This window comes from Apodemus sylvaticus, chromosome 22, assembly GCF_947179515.1.
Source record: "Apodemus sylvaticus chromosome 22, mApoSyl1.1, whole genome shotgun sequence".
Lineage (NCBI taxonomy): Eukaryota > Metazoa > Chordata > Mammalia > Rodentia > Muridae > Apodemus > Apodemus sylvaticus.
Genome location: NC_067493.1, coordinates 5,077,254 through 5,092,714, shown reverse-complemented (window position 1 = coordinate 5,092,714; position 15,461 = coordinate 5,077,254). Strand labels below are relative to the sequence as shown.

The following is a 15,461-nucleotide window of genomic DNA, read 5'->3' as shown; positions in this document are numbered from 1 at the left end:
CTGAGAAAAAAAAATTGCTGTGTATTTCACGTATAAGTTGTTATACTATACAACATAACTTTTGGAGTCTCTTTTTACTTACCGAGTAATTGGGTAATATCTAATTAACATTTGAGTTCTAACATTATGTAACTTTAGCTAGGTTCTGGTGGTTATAGAATGTTTCCCTAGTCATCTTAATTTGTTCCCTTTTCTGACTGCATCCTGTAAACAAAAATGGCAAGGAAACTTTATCCTGATTTTTTTCTTTCTTAATTTGTGACTATTCTATTCTATTATGTGATACTATCATAGTAAATGTAAAAAATGTTAAAAAATATTAGGGGAAAACTTTACATAATGGATTGGATGAGGAACTAGGGGCCAGTGGGACTTATGGGGTAGTGATTAGAATATAAATGAATAATATAATGCAATAAAATAATTATATAGTAACTATTTTCTCCTTTTATTTAATGAGAACATAATCTAATAATGAAGAATTATTATTTACAGTAACTTTGAAACAACTCCTCTATATAACCCACAGTGGTACAAAACTTCTAAAGATAGCCCTAGTGTATTTCCCCAATTAGTGAGACGAATCGTGTATATAACACACTTCTTCATGACTGTAAAGGCCTGGAATGCTCAAGGAACTGAGAGATGTAACTTGGAGTTGGAGTGGAATTCAGAGTAAGCCAGTCCTCTAATTTGTCAAAGTCTTCAAGGATTGTTTGCCAGAGTTCCTCTGCAGATGGACCTGAACTTTGAGACTCCACTGGGCTGTGGGAGGCAGTTTCCAGGCCATCTGGGGTTTCAATCACTGCTAGATCACTCTGGGCTTCAAATGATGCTGATTGACCAGAATCCCAAGTTGTAATGGGAGCATAGCCAACAAGCAGTGTTAAGGAGAGCTTGTCAATCCAGGTACGAAGGCAGTTAGATGTTCTTGTCCAATGTTTATATTTTTCAGTTCCTACCCTTCTGGCTGTCAAATTTTGTTGGGGTAGACCACCAGCTATTCTGCCTTTGCCCATGAAAAATACACATCATGAAGTCTTCACAGGAGTTCTGTGACATGCAGGGCAACTGACTCCACACTCTAATCACATAAGAGGAGTTCTGCAAACAAGGCAACTGGACAATTGACACCAAAGACTGAAGCCATCCCAGTGGCACTGCAGCATGCAGAGCAACTAAATCAACAGTCTACAAGCCTCCCTGCAGTTCTGCTGCACACAGGGAAAGAGAACCCACAGCCCTTAGACTTCCTTGGAGAACAGATAAACAGAGGGCAACAGCTTGAATGATCATCTGAAGATTCAACAGTATGAAGGCATCCCAGGAGATTTGTCACAGCCAAAGTACCATATCTCCAGCTTCTCTGCACCTCTAAAGTTCCCACAATTAAAAGGTCTCCAAGAAGGCCTCCCTGATGACCCACGGCCACCAAGGCAACAAGTCACCAGTGTACATGTCCCTCTGAAGATGCCACGGTCAGAAGATCCCACAGGTGGTCTGCTACATCCATGGCCACTGTCCTACCATGAGACCTGAATCAACCCAGGGACAAAAGAGGCATTCCCCAGGCCGAAACATATTGACCAGAAAAGACTTGCTCCATATGGCAAGAGGCAAGAGCAAGACCATAAGAAACAGAAGCCAGTAAACTTTGGCATCATCAGAACCTACTTCTCCCACCATAGCAAGCCCTGAATATACAAATGCCCCTGAAACTCAGGAAGATGACCTAAAATCTTATCTCTTTAAGATAATAGAATCCCTTAAAGGGGATATAAATAACTCACTTAAAGAAATATAAGAAAACATAGGTGAACAGGTAGAAGCACTTAGGGAAGAAACACATGAATCCCATAAGAAATACAGGATAATACATTCAAATGAGTGAAAGTATTTATTAAAGCATCCCAATACATAAAAGTGGAAGTAGATATAATAAGTATAAATTTAGGCAACCCTGGAAATTGAAAACCTAGGAATGAGATCTGGAATAAGTTAGCATCACCAGCAGAATACAAGAGTCCAAGTGAGAAAGCAGCAGTCTCAACTAACCTGGATCCCCAAGATCATTCAGAAAATAGGCAACTACCAATTAAGCATACACCAACTGATATGAGGTCCCCAACACATACTCAGGAGAATACTGTGGGTCTGGAATACGTCAGAGAAGATGTACCTAACCCTCAAAACACTGGAGGCTTCAAGTGGGCAGGGAATTTTTGTAAGGTAGGGGGTGGTTTCAGGACATCCTCTTTCATAAGGAAGGTCGAGGTATGGGATGAGGAATAGTCAGTGGGCGGATCATGAGTGGGATAAAAAATGGATTGTAAAAAGATTAAACAAACTTTATTTTTAATAAAAGGAATATTATCACAATTGGAAAAAATGATCCCAGATACTCCTCCTTGTTGCATAACACCCTGTCTCAAAATAAAGAATCAAGCGACATGGAACATGGCCCATTGCAATGGACCCTATTCCACTTTCATCTTCTAAACAAGAGCATTGATGGTCTAATTACTCTGGATGTCAGAAAGAACTTACACCTAAGCCAGATCGCCCTGGTATTGAATTCTATATCAAGTACTTAGCCTTAATTGAATCTCCCTATCCAGGACCATCCCACAGGCTCCTCTTTCATCCTCTTGAATCTGGCAGACATTCAAACCCTATGGCCACACCTTAATATCTAATGGAAACCTGGCCAGATGGAAGACTTTTTTCTTTTCTTTTGTGACAGAGGTTCTCTATATGAACTGTATGCTATGTGAGTCAAACAGAAGAGAAGGCTGAAACAGAATTCATAGAGATCAGCCTAACTGTTACTTCCCAAGCAGGGCTGGGAAAAAAGGTGTGTAACAAAGAACTGACCCATCCTGTGGGATTTCCTCCTCTCTTGGGCTCCATGCAGAAAAAAAAAAAAAAAAACCCTTCTCTCTAGTGGCCTTCTCATGAAATGTGTCTCTTTTCATGCTGCTGTCCAGAGGACATGCACATTTCTGGCTTCCTCTAACACCTCTTTATTTGCCCAACTTTCTCTTATGAGACTGAGGCAGGTTCCATGTTCATGTCCCTGACTTCCTGGTTCTCACTATACAGACAGGCCAGGCCTCATAATCACAAAAACCCACTTGCCATTGGTTTCCGAGTCCTGGGATTAAAGATTTGGTCCATGCATCCAAAATGGTTACAGATTCTAGATGAAGGAGGGCCTACTCAGCCAAAAACCATCCAGGATTTCACACTTTTGAGCCAGAATACCACCACTATGTCTGATCTAGGCAATCTGGAGCCTCAATTTTTCCCAAGGTCACCTGAGAACGCATTGTCAGTTCTTTCCTTTGTCCTATAGATGGGCTTCACTCTCTATTGATTCAGACTTTCTGTACAACCCAAGAGTTGACTCAATCCTGTGCCTGGAATGAACAATAGAGCACCTGGAGGTCTCTTGAAAGCTCATTCACAGACTGCTTCAATCAGGGCAAGTCACTGCACTGCACTGTTCACATCTATGGGATAGACTTGAAACATCTACTAATTTTCAATATTTTCTGCCTGTATATAAGGCTTATTTTAGGCTTCACCAATCAAACATCCATACAAGCTACAAAAATTTACCAAAAAGCCTCCTCCATTGCCTTCCAAGCTTTCCCACATGATATCCCCTTTACATAGCCACCTTAGACATTTCACGCTACTCACCAACTCACCAGGATTGAAGAGGTTTCCTGTAACCAGCTCAATCCTCTGTCTGTTTCAATTCTACTCAGAAGACCTGCCCTTATATATCTCTCCAAAACTGGAATTCAAAGTCCCTCCCACCCTATGGCTCCTCCCACTTGCAATATTCAAATCCATTATTCTCACCCACCCTTTGATGCTACTCCAGGTGCAGCCTCATCTTATAGAACTCATGAGTTTAATTTTTTGATTTGTAATCCTGTATTTCTTTATATTTCATATTTTACTCTTATTATTTCACAGTCCAGCTGTTACTTTCCTCAAAGGTCTCCCTCCCACAATTTTTCATCACATTCCTCATTCCATGTCTCCAAGAGAATGCCTTCCACTCCAGGCCTTTGGTCTTGTTTAAATAAGTAAATGTGTGTATCCATTTCATTATTGTTTCTGTCTTGTCGTTAAGGTATAAATATGTTCTGCATGCCTTCGTTGTATAGTTTTGGCTTATAGGTTTTTGGACATGATTAAAAATGTGTAACTTTGGTAACAGAAAGTTAGCCTAAATTTGGTAACTCAAGGTTAGAGTCCTAAACAATAACATGTAGCATGAGCCAACCCAGGAAAACAGGTCTCTAAAGATACTTCTAAATTTGAATAATATTTTATATATTTCGTATCCTAGAAGCTAGACTTATATATGATAGGATTTTAAACAATGTCTCTTTATTGAGGTATTAAAAGCTACACTGCCATGCATATTATTATGAATCTGTTGCTATGTTAATAAAGTATGGTAAGATAGACTCATGAAAATATTTTGGAAAAGAACTTAATGAAATATTTACTCCGTAGTCCAAACAGCAATTAAATTGTGTATTGCAGAATATGCATATTTGGCCTATAGTATGGGAAACGTTTCAGGCAAATTTGATAATCATTACTCAAAAGACAAGTTGTTATAATTTGCCTTAATGCATGCTTTTGTAAATGTATGCATGCAGTTGATAAAGAATGCATTTACTGTATTAATAAATCGATCATCTAAAGGGAGAGAAACATATATAATTGGATCACATGTTTATTCTCTTGAATTTCCCTCTTGCTTCACAAATGATTGAATTACATGCTATAGCCACTCTTTTTGGAATGCTGAATAATAAAGCTTTTAATTTGTAGACTGATAATCGAAATATATAGCTCATTCCTTACAAATGCTCGAAACTGATTCTTTAATTAAGATATTGCTAATTCTCAAATTATGCAATTATTAGTACAAAAACAACTAAATTTAAGAGAATGTAGTTTTAGCCAGGCGGTGGGGGTGTATGCCTTTAATCCCAGCACTTGGGAGGCAGAGGCAGGTAGATTTCTAAATTCAAGGCCAGCTTGGTCTACAGACTTAATTCCAGGACAGGCAGAGCTACATGGAGAAACCCTGTTTCGAAAAAACTTAAATAAATAAATAAATAAATAAATAAATAAATAAATAAATATAGAGAATGCACTGTCCCTTATTTTATAGGACATTTAAGAGTTCATACTGTATTGCCTGGATTCCTTAATAAGGGCAATGTCAATCAGGTTTGCATGACAGTCAGATTATGGGCTTTACACAGGAACAGTTAGGCAATCAATCTCCTTCTTTACATCATCACCTTAGTAATAGATTAAAACAATAATTTGGTATTTCAAGAAAATATGGATGTCAAATTATAAAAACTTGTCATCAGTGGCCTCAATTTCTTTTCTTTTTTTTTTTTTTTAATTGGATATATTCTTCATTTACATTTCAAATGTTACACCCTTTCCCGGGTTCCCCCTCTTCTAGAAAATCCTACATTCCCTTCCTCCAAGAAAATGCCACTCTACCCAAAGCACCCCCACCTACCCCACCTGGATTTCCCCAGACAGGTTATTGAGCCTTCATTGGACCCTCCACCCAACCCCCGTTGATCGACAAGGCATTCCTCCGCCACAGTTGCTGCTGGAACCATGTGCACTATTTTGTTGACGACTTACTCCCAGGGAAACCTGGGGAGATTGGTTGGCCAACATTGTCATTCTTCCCATAGAGCTGCAAACCAATTAGGCTTCTCCAGTCCTCCCTCCAACTCCTCCGTTGGGGACCTTAAACTCAGTCCAATCGTTGGTTATTAGCATCTGCCTCTGTATCTGTAATGATCTGGCAGGGTCCCTCATGAAACATACATAAGAGGCTCCTTTCAGCAGCACTTCTTGTCATCCTTAATAGTGTTGGGGTTTCGTGATTGTTTATAAGATGAATCACCAGGTAGGACAGTCTCTGAGTGACCTTTCCTTCAGTCTCTGCACCACACTTTGTCTCTACAATTGTCCCTATGAGTATTTGTTCCCTTTCTCAAAACATCCAAAGCACTTTGGTCTTCCTTCTTCTGGAGCTTCTTAAGGTCTTTCTGTTGTATATTGTTCATTCTGACATTTTGGGCAGATATCCACTTATCAGTGATTGCATACCATGTGTGTTCTTTGTGATTGTGTTACCTTACTTTGGCTGACATTTTCTAGTTCCATCCACTTGCCTAAAAAATTCATGAATTAATTGTATTTAATAGCTGAGTAGCACTCCATTATATATACCACATTTTCTGTATCCATTCCTTTGTTCAAGGACATCTAGGTTCTTTCCCGATACTGGCTGTTATAAATAAAACTGCTATGAACATAGTGGAGCATGAGTCCTTATAATATCGAACAGCATCTTCTTGGTATATGCCCAGGAGTGGTATAGCTAGTTACTCAGGTAGTACTATGTCGAATTTTCTGAGTACCCAACAAACTGATTTCCAAAGTGGTTTTACCAGCTCGCAATACCACCAGCAATGGAGGTGTGTTCCTCTTTCACAACATCCTTGCCTACATCTGCTGTCCTATGTGTTTTTCATCTTAGCCATTCTCACTGTTGTGAAGTGTCATCTCAGGGTTATTTTGATTTGCATTTCCCTGATGACTGAGGCTCTTGAACATTTCTTTAGATGCTTCTCACCCATTCACATTTCCCCATTTGAGAATTCCCTGAGTGTTCTTTGGTGATAGGGTTAGCTCATTCAGGATGATAGCCTCCAGTTCCATTCATTTATTTATAAATTTCATGAATTCATTATTTTTAATGGCTAAATAGTACCCCATTGTGTATATAGCCCACATTTTCTGTGTTTATTCCTTCATGAGGGATATCTAGCTTCTTTCTAGATTCTGGCTATTATAAATAAGGCTGCCATGAACATAGTGGAGCATGTGTCCTTACTGCATGCTGGGGGGATCCTTTGGGTTTATGCCCAGGAGTGGTATAGCCAAGGCCTCCGGAATTGTCATGCCCCGTTTTCTGAGGAATGGCCAGACTGATTTCCAGAGTGGTTGTACAAGCTTTCAATCACAACAGCAGTGGAGGAGTGTTAATCTTTCAACACATCCTAACCAACACCTGCTGTCTCCGGAGATTTTCAGGTTAGCCATTCTGACTGGTGTGAGGTGAAATCTCAAAGTTGTTTGGATTTGCATTTCCCTAATGGCTAATAATGTTGAGCATTTCATATGGTGCTTCTCAGACATTTGAAATTCTTTAGGTGAAAATTTTTTGTTTAGCTCTGTACCCCATTTTTAATAGGGTTATTTGTCTCTCTGGAGTCTAAATTCTTGAGTTCTTTGTATATATTGGATATTAGCTCACTGTCAGTTGTAGGGTTGGTGAAGATCTTTTCCCAATTTGTAGGTTGCCATTTTGTCCTTTTGACAGTGTCCTTTGTCTTACAGAAACTTTATATATTTTTATGAGGTCCCCTTTGTCAATTCTTGATCTTAGATTATAACCTATTGGTGTTCTCTTCAGGAACTTTTCCCCTGTGCCCATGTACCCAAGGGTCTTCCCCAGTTTCTTTTCCATTAGTTTCAGAGTTTCTGGTTTTATGTGGAGGGCCTTGATATACTTGGAGTTGAACTTACTACAAGTAGATAAAAACGGATTCATTTGCATTCTTCTGCATACTCAACTCTAGTTGAAGCAGCACCATTTGTTGAAAAATGCTACCATTTTTCCACTAGATGGTTTTAGCTGTCGAAGGTCAAGTGACCGTACGTGTGTTGGTTCATTTCTGGGTCTTCAATTCTAGTCCATTGATCTACCTGCCTGTCACTTCCTCCTTCTTGGGCATCATTTGATGTGTGGATTGTGATGTGTGGACTGTGTCTTGGTTATTCAATACTTCTAGTCTAATATCCACTTATCAGTGAGTGAATACAATGAGTGTTCTTTTGTGATTGGCTTAGCTCACACAGGATGATAGTCTCCAGTTCCATTCATTTGTTTAAGAATTTCATGAATTTGTTATTTTTAATGGCTGAATAGTACTCCATTGTGTATATATACCACATTCTCTGTATTTATTCCTCCACTGAGGGACATCTGGGTTCTTTCCAGGTTCTGGCTATTATAAACAGGGCTGCTATGAACATAGTGAAGCATGTGTCCTCATAACATACAGGATAATCTTCTGGGCATATGCCCAGGAATGGTATAGCAGGGTCTTCCAGTAGTATTATGACTACTTTTCTGAGGAACCACCAGACTGATTTCCCGAGTGGATAGTTTTTATGTTTTTAACCCACTTGCAATTTCATCACAAGTGGAGGAGTGTTCCTCTTTCTCCACTACCTGTGCAGTACCTGTCATCTCCTGAGTTATTGATCTTATTCATTCTGATTGGTGTGAGGTGAGATCTCAGGGTTGTTTTGATTTTCATTTCCCTGATGACTAAGGTTATTGAACATTTCTTTAGGTGCTTTTTGGCATTTGATATTCATCAGGTGAAAATTCTTTGTTTAGATCTGTACCCCATTTTTAATAGGGTTATCTGGTTCTCTGGAGTCCAACTTCTTGGGTTCTTTGTATATATTGGATTTTAGCCCTCTATCAGATTGGTAAAGACCTTTTCCCGATTTTCAGATCTTAAAGAAACCATTAAAATAATCAACCTCATTACTACTGTCAGGAAAATGGATCCACGGACAAATGTAATTAGGATAAAAATAAGGAAAGCAAACACATTTTCAAGCAATTATTCGTTAAATGCATTAACTCTTTATTGGTGATAAAAGAATACACTAAAAGGGCAATTATCTTCAGTTTGTCAAGTTTTTGGAACAGCTAAAAATGGAAGAACTGTGTACCTGAGAAAATGGCTTGGAATGGTGTCATTAGGCCATTAAAACTGTCATATACATGTTTCTGTGTATGCGTATTTATATAGAAAGTATTATTTATATTTACATATTAATAAATAATTGCAATGGTTTCATTAGTTAAAATATAAGTCAAGACAATTTTATAAAAGTCATTGAGATAAATTGTTTCTCTTCATTTTTCTTTTCTCCAAATGTGGCTTTAAATATAATTTAATTTACATATAATATATGCATATATGTAAAATGAAATGTCTCTCCAAAACCAATTTCCAAAGAGCTTTAAAAGCCTAAGAGTCTGAGATTTTATGTTTGAGTAGATATTTGGAAATGAAATCTGTACATTTAAGTAAAGAAGTGCAGGATCGTGGTATTGAGGCACAAATAAACTAGCATAGATGATTTGATTTTATCATACTTGGACTTGAACTCCCAACTGATATCTCAGAAACAAAATTGATATTGAATACCAGTCCAAAAGCGTTTGGGGGGGGAGATATTTACTTTATTTATCTTTCAAATGATTTCCCTGTTCCAGGTCTCCCCCATCGAATCCCTAATCCCCTTGCCTCTGGGAGGTGCACCCCCACCCACCCATTCTCATTCTCCCACCCTGGCATTCCCTTACACTGGAGAATGGAATACTCTCATGCCTGAGAGTCTCTCCTCCTACTGATGTCCAGCATGCGATTATTTCCTTTTCTGTTCCCAGGAACATTCTCACCGTCCTTCTCTCTTGATTTCGGATTATCTTTTGGATTGTGATTGTCTCTTCTTGAAAGCTTATCTGGATAGTTGTCACCTAGATGTTTATTTCTATGATTTGTCCAGTAGCATAGTCTTCTCTGTGCCCACTTGTGAAGGGTGAATTTCTGATATTGAGGAAGGTAAAAGTCTCTCTGGAGAAAAGACCTCTCTGTTTGCAGAGGATCTATACTTCACACCCATTGCATACCGTTTGGTACTTGTCATACTACTCATGGTATTTCCTCTCTCATTCCTGGTGGTATTATTTCTCTGTACAAAGAGAGTCTGTAAAGCTGACACTCTGTCCACAATACTCTTTGATGTCATGAGGGGATGTGTTGTGCCTGTATCTAGGAAAAACAATCACGCTCTTTTTCTCCTTGAGGTACTTTGCTTTTAGTGGGAGACTGTCCACTAAATGCTTGGAAGATCTAGACACTGAGTGGAATGGACGATATAGAGGTGACCTTGACCTAGATCTGTGGTATCCATGAGTTCTGGACCGTGAACAGTAATTGATGCTCTCCTCTTTCCCCTTCCTGGGGTATGGGGGTGATCTTGAATAGGAGCGAGAATGTGAGCATCTGAAGGACCTAGAGCAAGAATTCGAGCCTGTTGAGCCAGACCTTGACTTTGCGTACATGTGTGAACTTCTTAAATATGATGCCCCACTATAGGAATATTTAGACTCTTCCTTTAGTAGCCCTTGCACTCTATAGAATTATTCTCTGGACAAAGGAGGTGCCTGTTTTGTAGGGACCATATTTGAATGGGGAATCTGTACTCCGGTTGTATTGGCAGAAGCTGGGGGAAACCCTGGAGGAGGCACACTATATCCTGCTTGTGGAGGCTGACCAGGAGGAAACTGAAGAGAAAACTTTAGGTGAGGTACACCTGGAGGAAGAGGTAGTGTCTGTGGAGGAGGCAGGTACAATGGAGCTAGTGGAACAGGCAAAAAGCCTGGGGTTGCTGCTAGTGATGGGCCTTGAGTTATCTGTGATCTTTCACTGTCGTGTTTCCTTCCGTTTATATGTCTGTAAAAGCTTCTTTCTCCTCTTCTAATTTTCTGTGGTGGAGAAACTAGGTACACAAGCTTGTTGGAATGTTCCCAACCTGGTCGAACAAGACCTGAACCAGTCTTTATTCTTACTGGACCAGATGAAAGGACTGGCACCTGGTAAATCTTTTCTTCCACAATAGCAGTTGAAGAGGCACCCTTTGAATGCTCTGATGTAAGTGCAGGAGCTGGTAATGATTTACTATCAGAATCCAGAAAGGGTTCATCTAATTTTTCTGCATGGACTGATGTTGATAGTGTTGCAGTCATATCAGGTACTGGAGCTGGGACAGAAGATGCATTTCCAGGCACAGAAGGAGCCAAGGAAGATAGATTTGAAGTTAATGAAGATATGGAGCGAGTTGAGCGAGCTGCGGAAGATGTCACTGGAATCAGAGGATCCTGCTGTCCTGATATGGGATACCTCATCCTAGGCTGCAGGTTCTGTTGAAAGAGTGGCCTTTTTGGTGGTATTGGGGATGTGGGTGGAGGTAAGCGTTTTCGTAGTCTTCTTGGATAGCCAGTTCCATTTTGAAAGTTATTAACAGCCTGTCTTAAAGACTTGTTGGCAACTAAAGTATCAGGAGAAACATCGTTTTGCTGACATGTTGGACATGTATGTTCATCTGACTCCAGGAGTGTTGTTCTTACACATTCATCACAGTAACTGTTTCCACAGCAAGGGATGATCACTGCATCACTCATAATGTCTTTGCAGATGAGGCACAAGTACTCCTCTGGGATAGGACCACCTTGTTCTGAAGGTGATGATGGTTCCTCTGATAAGAAGGGTGGTTTCTCTTTCTTCCCAATTGCATAGGCCTCTGCATGTATAGTTGATATTACATATTTCCCAGTGTTTGTAAGCATTGCTCCTTTCATGTTAGGATCGTTCACTTCCATCAAAAAACTCCTAGGAATTCCACTGCACTTTTTGATCCTGCGGCCAGATTCCAAGTTCTTGTCCCTATTTGCTGGGCAATTCTTAATATAATGACCAGGTTTACCACAATGAAGGCAAATATAAGATGGAGTTGGTAGACCTGCCTGGGTTTTCCTCATGTAATTGACTGGGTCATATTCACAGGCAGATTGCAGCATCATTGCTTTGATTTTGTCTTCCTCAGAAGCGTTGGTTTCAGCCAGATTGGCAGTGTTTGTAAGCTGGGCCAGAGAAATAGATTCAAAGAGTCATCAATTGCTTTTCTGGTTGTCATCCCTGGTTCAGTTTTCTGTTGAACAGAGTTCTTGCTTTTAGACTTAACACCTTTGCTAGGAATTCTTCTGACAATCACCGATGAATATTTAAGAATGAGCACATTATCATCAGTATATTCTTCATTGGTCTCTGCGTTGATGATCTGCAGATCACTATTGGCAGCTTTCAGCTTTTCTCTCCACATAATCTGCTTCTTTAAGTTGCACAGGGAGATATGGAGCCCATCAAATTTGATGATGTCATAGGTGAGTTTAAAGGAAAATTTATAGTACACACAGGACATTGTGGCAAAGGATTCCTTGTGCTAGTTACCAATCTGACCACTGATTTTGACAAATTCTGGAGCCCGGTCTTCTGGGATGGAAGGAACTCAGGTCTACCAAAGAGGCTGAAAGAGAATAAAGGATTTGCTGGGTCACTATAGATGAAATTCCTGAACCTATTTCCATATTTAAGACCACACCTAGCATATTGGTGCGTCAGTGCTGGGGACCGATTCAACCTCAGCAGATTCACTCAGATTGATGGCTGATTCAACCCTCTCTCTACACACCATAGTTAAATCCTATAGGAAAGCCAACCCCTGATCCATAGGCCACGCCCTGCCATTGACAGAATCTAATCAGAGGAGGGATTTGTGTCTCTGGGAAGCAGGCATTCAATATGATATGCTGGAGTTCTTCTGTCTCCCTTGGAGACTTTGTTTCCTGGATTTACAGACATACTGAGGAGTAAGCATTAAGTTATCACAGAAATGTCCTCTTTTCATAGACATTTGTTTTTTACCCTTTTGCTTTAGTGGCATCAAATTCACAAAAATCTGCCTACCTCTGCTCCCTGGTGCTGGGATTAAAGGCCTGTGCATCCAGTGATGTGAAAGTCATACAACAATGTGTAAGACCTGGTTCCCATTTGCCACCATGTAGGTCTTGCATATCAAACCCAGACTGTCAGGATTAGCAGCAAGGGCCAATACATGCAGAGCCATCTCAATGGCCCTAGACTTGAATTTCCTTAGGATCTATATTTTATGCTTTACCTCAGATAATGGTGACATTAATTTTTAGATTTTTAGAAAATATACTCCATTGAGGACTTTCTTTGTAATTCCTTACATTCATAGATTGCATGTTTAGGCTGCAAGAAACCCTGTATGATTCTACTCTGTACATAATAAAAGAGACATGGTAATAAATATAAGGAATTCCCAGCAGGAATTTAGTGCAAGGTAAGGAGCATTATATGAGGTAGCAAACTCTAGAGTAACAGACTCCCTCTCCGGTCTCCCTCTCCCTCTCCCTCTCCCTCTCCCCTCTCCCTCTCCCCTCTCCCTCTCCCTCTCCCTCTCCCCTCTCCCCTCTCCCTCCACCCTCTCCCTCTCCCTCTCCCTCTCCCTCTCCCTCTCCCTCTCCCTCTCCCTCTCCCTCTCCCTCTCCCTCTCCTTCTCCCTCTCTCCCTCTCCCTCTCTCTCTCTCTCTCTCTCTCTCTCTCTCTCTCTCTCTCTCTGACACACACACATAGACATAAACATTTTTAAATCTATATATTGTACTTACATACATGGGGTTTATTATCATCCAGCGGTGTCTGATTATGAATGGAAAATTCAAGTGTCCAAAGTTGCTCAGTCCACAAAGCTCATTGTCTCAGCTGGTCTTCAGAAGAAGCTGGAATCCCAAGAAAGCAGGCTCTAATATCAGAGAAGGAATGCACGTGCTAGTAAGCCAAGAGCAAAAGGCAAATGTTTCCTCCTTCCATGTCGTATTTATTTAGAATGAAAGAAGAGTGTGTGGCAAAAACTAAGGGTGTGATGTCCTACCTTAAGATCCTGATTAAAAGTGTAGGAGAAATGACTCTGTAGTTAAGATCACTTAGCTGCTCTTCCAGAAGACCTGGCTTTAATTCCAAGCAACCACATGGCAGCCCACAACCATCTATAACTCCAATTCCAGAGGAATCTGAGACTCTCACTACAGACATTGATACAGGCAAAAGCCCAATGCACATGAAATAAATGAAATGAAAATTCCAAAAAAATATAATACAGAATAGAAGTCTATCTTCCTACTTTAAATTAAGTACAAAAATCACTCTCGGGTATGCTCTCCATTTTTGAATTTTAGTTAATTCGAGGAGATGTAATCAAGTTGAGAGCCATAGCCATCACAGACATCCTCTGTCAGCCTCAGCAATATAGAAAAGTTGAGTCTAGCGTGCATCATGAGACTGTCTCAAAAGAGAAAAGGAAAGACAGAAAGCTTGGCCTACTGAAAGCTTAAGACATAAATAGACACTACATTAAAACAGGAGAGCTATTTAGGAAATAAAAAGGGCAGGAAAAGAGAATAGGTTCCTTTTTGTTCTCTTGATTGGTTTCTGTTGCCCAGCAGCTGACATCCAGGACTTTTAGGATAGTCATCCAGGCCTCGGTATGGGCCTCACACATTCCTGTGGCCCTTGGGAAAACTCATTCCCATAATCCTTCTCACTAAGGTCATCTTGATTTTCTGCTCTTTGAATAAACTCACTAACTTTGCTGCTCTCTGACTTACAGTATTCTCTTCTGTGCTGGTCCTCACAATGGCTTCTCATTGAACCCTGGGGCTTGGAAAAAGCTCAGCTGTAAACAGCACACTTGCCACTCATGCTAATTATGTCTGGAGTGCAGGAGGAAGGTAGTTATATATACCAGCTAAGGCCATGTAACCAGTTGCAGAAATGAGGGTTATAAGTAATATGAATGCTTCTACCTTATTTTGTTAAAGATACATTTATTTTTCTTCCAATCGCTTTAACATCAATTGGTATTGAAACACTAAAAGAATGTTCCCAAGGGACATTTCCCCATTGTAAATTTACAAATACGTTTGCAATTGTACTAGGAATAGTTATATCATGTTAGGTGTATTCAAAATATTATTGTTTCATATGGACATGAGATATTATTTGTGTCAAGTTGACAAGGGGTGGATTGTAGTGGCTATTCCTGGTTGTCAACTTGACTATATCTGGAATGAACTACAGTCTAGAATTGGAAGGCTCACCTATGATCCTAATTTGGAGGCTCAGAGAGGTAAGTTTCTGACCTGTATCTTGGTATGGAGATCTTGAAGCATAGTGGCTAAGACAAATTGGTACTAGCGTAGTGGGCTATTCCTGTGACAACCTGACCATTTTTGTGGAGGACTGTTGAAGGATTATGGAACTTTGAACTATAAAATCCATTAGAGTATTAAGAGCTCAGTGGAAAGTTCTGTAGGAGCTTGGAAGACAATGTTAAAAACATTGCAAAAGATGGAGGCTTGGCTTGTGAAATTTCAGAGAGAAGATTAAAGACTTACAGTGGCCATGTTTTTATTGTGAATATTCTGTGGTTTTGGTTAGCTGGGGCTGAAGAATCAGCTGTGAGTAACAAGATACCAGAACCACTAAAGCAAACCTTTGTGTTACTGGGACTATTGATGCTGGTAAGCTGGAGGTAAGAAATTAGCGGTGATTAAGAAGAGACCAGCATCACTGAGATGGAATCTTCTTGGAAGT

General features: G+C 40.0%; 1 pseudogene; it reads right to left on the bottom strand.

The window, feature by feature from the left end:
- The window catches only part of LOC127672895 (zinc finger protein 709-like), a 184,268-nt pseudogene that overhangs the window by 120,608 nt on the left and 48,199 nt on the right, over positions 1-15,461 (bottom strand).